The sequence below is a fragment of the Microtus ochrogaster genome, linkage group LG3 (assembly GCF_000317375.1).
Source record: "Microtus ochrogaster isolate Prairie Vole_2 linkage group LG3, MicOch1.0, whole genome shotgun sequence".
Taxonomy (NCBI): domain Eukaryota; kingdom Metazoa; phylum Chordata; class Mammalia; order Rodentia; family Cricetidae; genus Microtus; species Microtus ochrogaster.
Window position 1 is genome coordinate 36,920,167 of NC_022029.1, and position 5,633 is coordinate 36,925,799.

Here is a 5,633-nt window from a genome sequence, read left to right on the forward strand (position 1 = left end):
AGCGGCTCCCCGTTGTGCCAGGATTTCCAGGCAACCTGAGAGTCCCAGAGTTGGAGCCAGGCCCCGAGCGTGGGATTCCTTCGGGTTCCAGGTCCTTTTCCAGGTCAACCAAGCTGGCGGGGACCTCACCGCCGGAAAACGCCACCTTTTCCTGTCTCCTACCAGGCGGACGAAGGGAGAAGGAAGAGAGGGCGGCAGATTAAGACAATTAACACAATTCACAGGGTTCCTACTGAGGTTCAGGGACAGAGGGGCGGGACGTTGTGAAGCCCTGGGCTGGTGACCGACAGGCGCAGGTGTCGCCACGGGCGGAATTTTACGGTCCGGAGCAGCAGCAGCTGCGCCACACGCACCGCCTGGCCGAGCGTCCGGGAGAGCCACCACCCGCTTCCGCAGCTTTAGGTCAATCTCTGAAAGACCTGGAGGGAGGGAGTCGCCTCCCTCCGGACAGGAAAAACCTGCTGCGTCTGCGTTTCTCCTGATCCCGCAGGATCTCAGCCTCCAGCCCCGCGTCCCCTGAGCGCCAGATCCACGCTCCGGGTTTTGGCGACAGCTTGCGAGGGGAGCGAGCAGCACGTTGACAGCACACGACCCTCCCCTTCCCTCCCGGGAGCTACAGCGGCTTGGGGGTCCTGGGGGAGCTGCGGCCGCGCTGCGGCGACGCGATCAGGTGGCCCTTCTTCATCGCAGATCCCCCTCCCTCTACGGCGAAGCTTCCCACTGCTAGATGGGCTAGGTAGGACAGGGAGAGGCGGGGACACGAGGGTGAGCACGTGGGGACACGAGGGTCCCGGGTGCGGGCGGAGTCCTATTGTCCTCCCGCACCGCACGGGCAGCGTCGCTCCGGGGCCACCTCTTTGAAGAGAGTACCCCGCCACTTTTCTTTGTGCCCGAGAGAGCCCTTAGGCGGCTTTGCCTCTGGAGAGAAGCCACATCCCGGGGGAGGTGGGACTGCGAGGTGACAGTGGGCTCCCATTGTCCTCCAAGAGCCCGCGGCCGCGCCTCCTGTCGCGCAGGACCGGGGACAGGTACAGCGAAGGAAAGGTCCCCCTCTGCCAGCACCCTTCTCCCCGCCCTGCCCCACCGGCCCCGCCCAGCTCCGGGCCCCGCCCCGCCCCCGCGCCCCGCCCCGCCCTCGGCAGGTTGAGACCGCGCGTCTGTCCGCCGCGCGCTCAGTGTCGCGGGCACTTCCAACGGCCGCTGGCAGCACGGCAGCGGGCCGCACGCCGACAACCCCGTTCTGGGGTCGCTGCCTCCCGGGAGACTCCGCGCGCAGTCCCCGGAGCAGATCGTGCAGAACCGTCGCCCCCGCCCCCTCGGGATCTGCTTGCACAGAGCCGGACTGCCTGCGCCCTCGGGAGGCGACCCCGGCCGACGCCCGGCCCCCGGGCAGAAGTGAGCCTCGGCGACTGCCGGTGAGTGAGAGTGTAACCCTGGCTGCCTCTCCACCTGTGAGTCTGTCCCACCCTCAACCTAAGTTCCCTCCGGCTCGCGCTGGTGCTGGGCTCGGAAGACTTACAGGGTGCGAGGATAACCTAAGGCACTGAGCTGATGTCCAGAGGACCAAATGGGAAGTGTAGCGATCGGGGAGGGAATCGGGTCGCAGAGCTCTGCCAACCGCTCCGACTTCTTTAGGGTGGGGCTGCAAGCAGCAGGGCCCCCACCGAGTTAATAACAGCCATTCTGGACGCCTTTGCGTTTTTCCATCAGAGCAAACCGCACTTGGCTACCGCGCCCCTTTAGTGGTGTTTGCACTAGGGCGGCGCATGTGGGTGCCCAGCGCAGCTCTGCTGTTTCCTTGCTGACAGAGGCAGCGCATTGTAGCTGAGGCTCCAACCTGCAGATATGGCAGTTGAATTTTTTTTCCTTTTTTGACTGCGGTTTCTGAACAACTGAAGCGTTTGCAAGACCTTTCTTCCTTCTCCTCCTCTTTTTCTCTTCCTCATCTTCCTCACTGTCTTGACACAGACATGTGGGGACGAATGGATATGGCCAGTCGTTTTTTCTTTATGAATTATTATACTCCACCCCCCTCTCGCCTCTGGGAGGGGAAGGCATGTGTTTCATCTTATAAATAGAAAGTAGCATATTTTTTTGGCAGGACCTGCTTTATACTGCACCGTCTAGGAGAGGTCAGTTTAAAAATAAATACGCACTTGAATGTTACATTACTGAGCCGGCTGTGGCATGGACGAGCTACGCAGACAGCAGCATCAAAGCTGGGAGGACATCTGTGTTGAAAGGAGTAAAAGCCCCAGAGTGTAGCCCAGGCTGACAGTCAAGTAACTACATTGTGTTTAAAAAAAAAAAAAAAGTGAGCGAATTAAAACGAGAGTGGGAAGAGGAATGTCAGTCCCGGACCGGAGCAGGAATCTTTACAGTCTTGGCGTGTTTGGGGGAGCGGGCTGCTGCTGTGTGTGTAATGTGTGGGGGGCTCTAGGGAGGGAACTGATGGATGTGTTAGGGAGAGAAGATTTTTTTTTTTCTGCTTTTCTCCCACCCTGGCAGCGTGTAGCCCTTGCAAAAATCCTCCAGTTCTGGGAGGGGGATGGAGGAGGAGCACTGGCCTTGAAAATATTAGGAGGGTAGCAGATGTCCCTGCTTTAATAGCAGACTGGAGACTTAGGACTTCCCCTTAACATCACAGGGAGAAGCAAGCCTCCCCAGGAAGTGGCCAGCATGCCCCAGGAGTATCTCTTAAGTCCATTAGAAAACTCCAGCAATATTCGGACTTATAAAAAGATCTTTCATATAATGACCAATCTAGGAAGCCCAACTTCTGGACTGTTCTAGAAGTCTTCACCATTGTGGTTTGATGGACAGTTCAGCTACAAGTATACACAAACACCTTTTTCAGAATGAAGGGCTCAGACATGAGGCAGCTGTGAAATGTCTAGCTGGCATTGTCAGGTGTGAAATAAACGAGGAGATCTATATTCAAGGAATGGTTGACAGTCCCTCTGAATGTGCCTGGGTTTCCCAATAGGCCCCACCCATGGCCTGAAACAGGACTAGCAGCCCTTGGGCTGGCAGCTAGGATGTCTAGAGGGGAGCTCTGGAAGCCTTCTGGGTCCATGCACTTTCTATTTTCCAGCCATCTCATCTGCTAAAGATTTGCATTCTGAATTCCATGATTAGAACATGGTGCTGAGGCTGTGGCAGCCCCTGAAGACATGAAGTAAGATGAGCTCCCTCCCACCCCGCTAATCTGAGTCCTGAAATTCTGCCTTGCTTAGAAGGGGACCTAGAAAGGCAGCTAAAGTACGGCTTGTTTTCTTTTTGCTTTTTATTGCGAACTCAAATGGGATCCAGGATGCATAGAAAGCTGGACCAGGGACTGCAGAATGGCTCCCCAGCCGGTTGGCCCTGTCTGCTGTCCATCTTCCCCTTTAGCAAGGTGTTTTGTTTTATGTCTGACATGTTCACAAAAGCTGCCCTTTTCCACTTGTAAAATTCCTGCTGTCCAATAGCATTGGGGATAAAATCGCTTTAACCTATATCACCCTACAGTTTTTAGCCAAGCCGTAAAGTTTTCACAAGCTTTTTGCCCATTAGATGTAGCATTTATCCAGTAGGTGGAATACAACTCCTGACCTAAAAAGCCCCCAGGAATACTGCGCTGAATTATTATTATTAGTAGTACTATCATCATCATCATCATTATTATGGCTCTTGCTTCAGTCTGATTTCATATAGGCTCAGCCTAATTTCTTTCTAACTAGAATCCCACGGACCTGTTTTTCTTTTCATTGAATAAGGACATAAAAATGTATTATTTATTTATTAAAGATTTCTGTCTCTTCCCTGCCACTGCCTCCCATTTCCCTCCCCCTCCCTCAATCGAGTCCCCCTCCCTTGTCAGCCCAAAGAGCAATCAGGGTTCCCTGAAACACACTATGTTTCCTGTAGACAAAGTTGAGCCATTTGAAACTAGCATCAGATTTTGTCAGAAACAAAATCTCTTCAGGGCGCAGGTCAGAGAATTCTAACAGGCCATGTTGTGGGAACATCAAAGGTAATTCCAGCATAAAACCTGCCCTAAACTAAGCTAAGCACTCTTCCCGTTGCCTGCATGATCTCCTTTGTTTCTAAATCATTCCACAAAGTAGGTGTGTTAGATCTGCATTGTAGTGTAGGTGTAGTGACCGAAGATAGGCCAGTTAGCAGCTTGCCCAAATGTCCACAACTAGACAGTAAAGAGCGTACCTAAATGGGGGTGTGCCTGAGGGGCTAATTCTACGTGGAAGTTGGTGCCTTTTTAAGTTTAGGGACTGGGAAAGCCTGAAGTTCTTGAGTTGGTGTCAGGCACATTGCTTGGATCTTGCATACTGTGCTTGTGGGGTGCTGGACAAATGTCTTGTCTTAGGTGATGGTCTCATAGATCTCCATAGCCAGTCTTTCAGGTAGATTGTGGGGTACTTATTCTCCAGATGAGAACTTAGGCGCTGAAGGTTACACAGCGAAGCAGCAGAACAGGGTTTGAACTCAGGTATGTTTGACCCAGTACTGAAGAGCACACCTCCATTGTCTGGGAGGAAGGGTAGGGAGCTATTAAATATGATTACTGTTATGGCTTTTGGCCTCTGGAAAGGAACTCATTTTATATTATTCTATCTCTCCATATCACCACTCAGAGGAAGTAATTGCCAGCCTTAGGGAATGCGACTTGAATTACTTAATTATTAAGGGTGGCTCAGTCTTGTATGTGGTGACTTTGCTGGGCAGAGCTAGCATGGGACTGCTAGAATTGGTCTAAGCAGTTTATACCACAACCAGCGAGATGCACTAGGTGACAACGCGGGACTTTGACACCAGACAGTCATGCCCCAGCTGGGAACAAGGCATTCCAGCACCCAGAAATGAATCCACCCCCCATGTAGGCCATGTCCTTGGATCAGTCAGAGGTAACAGGGCTAAAGAACTGTGCCTGCTAAGTCCTTCTACCCAGGAGGCCTGGCTTGCAGCCCCTGGCCCTCAGTGGTCCAGGGTAGTCAGGAACTGAAGGGGGTTGGACAGGAAGGCCCTGAACTCTGTCCTTGGCAGTGCACTCACCCTGGATGCTGTTGATAGATGTCTGGTGTGAAAGATAGAGTAAAGAGGCATAATGCACCCTTGCCCGGGACAGTCCTAGCCCCTGCTGCTCTTCGGAAGTCGGTCCCCAGGACAAGGTCTGGAAATTGCCCTGGAGTTGGGGCTGTCCAACTTGATCTGGAATTTTCTCTCTTCCTGCTCTCTTCCTTTAAAGACGACAAAACAAAACAACATCCTCAAAACTATGACAAGAAACTAGCCAATTTTACAGCAAGTAGCAGCTAATCAGGGAAGGGTTTTTGTTGTTGTTTTCTCGTTAAAAAAAAATAATGTTTTCTTTGGCCTCAATGTACTTCAGTGACAACTTTTGCCAGAGTGGAGTGATAACAGTGAGTGACAGGGCCTCTGGTAGAAAAGCTCTTAACTGGATAATAGAAACAAGAAAATGACGGTTATTTTGTTGTGGTTTGTTTTTGCTTCTTGTCTTGATTTTTGTTTTCTTAATGTTTTTCTTTTTCCTTCTTTCTTTCTTTTCTTTTTTGAGACAGGGTCTCATAGCTTAGGCAGACCTCAAACTCCCCACTGCTGTTGCTGCTGCTGCT

At 52.2% G+C, this 5,633-nt stretch overlaps 1 protein-coding gene across 1 annotated transcript in view; it reads left to right on the forward strand.

Moving 5' to 3' along the window:
- Positions 1-1,067: 1,067 nt before the first annotated feature.
- Cdc42ep3 (CDC42 effector protein 3) overlaps positions 1,068-5,633 on the forward strand; it is a 20,740-nt gene continuing 16,174 nt past the window's right edge. Inside the window, exon 1 of the mRNA XM_005360770.2 lies at positions 1,068-1,415. The gene's annotated coding sequence lies outside the window, so the exon portion shown is untranslated. The remainder of the gene's footprint in view (positions 1,416-5,633) is intronic.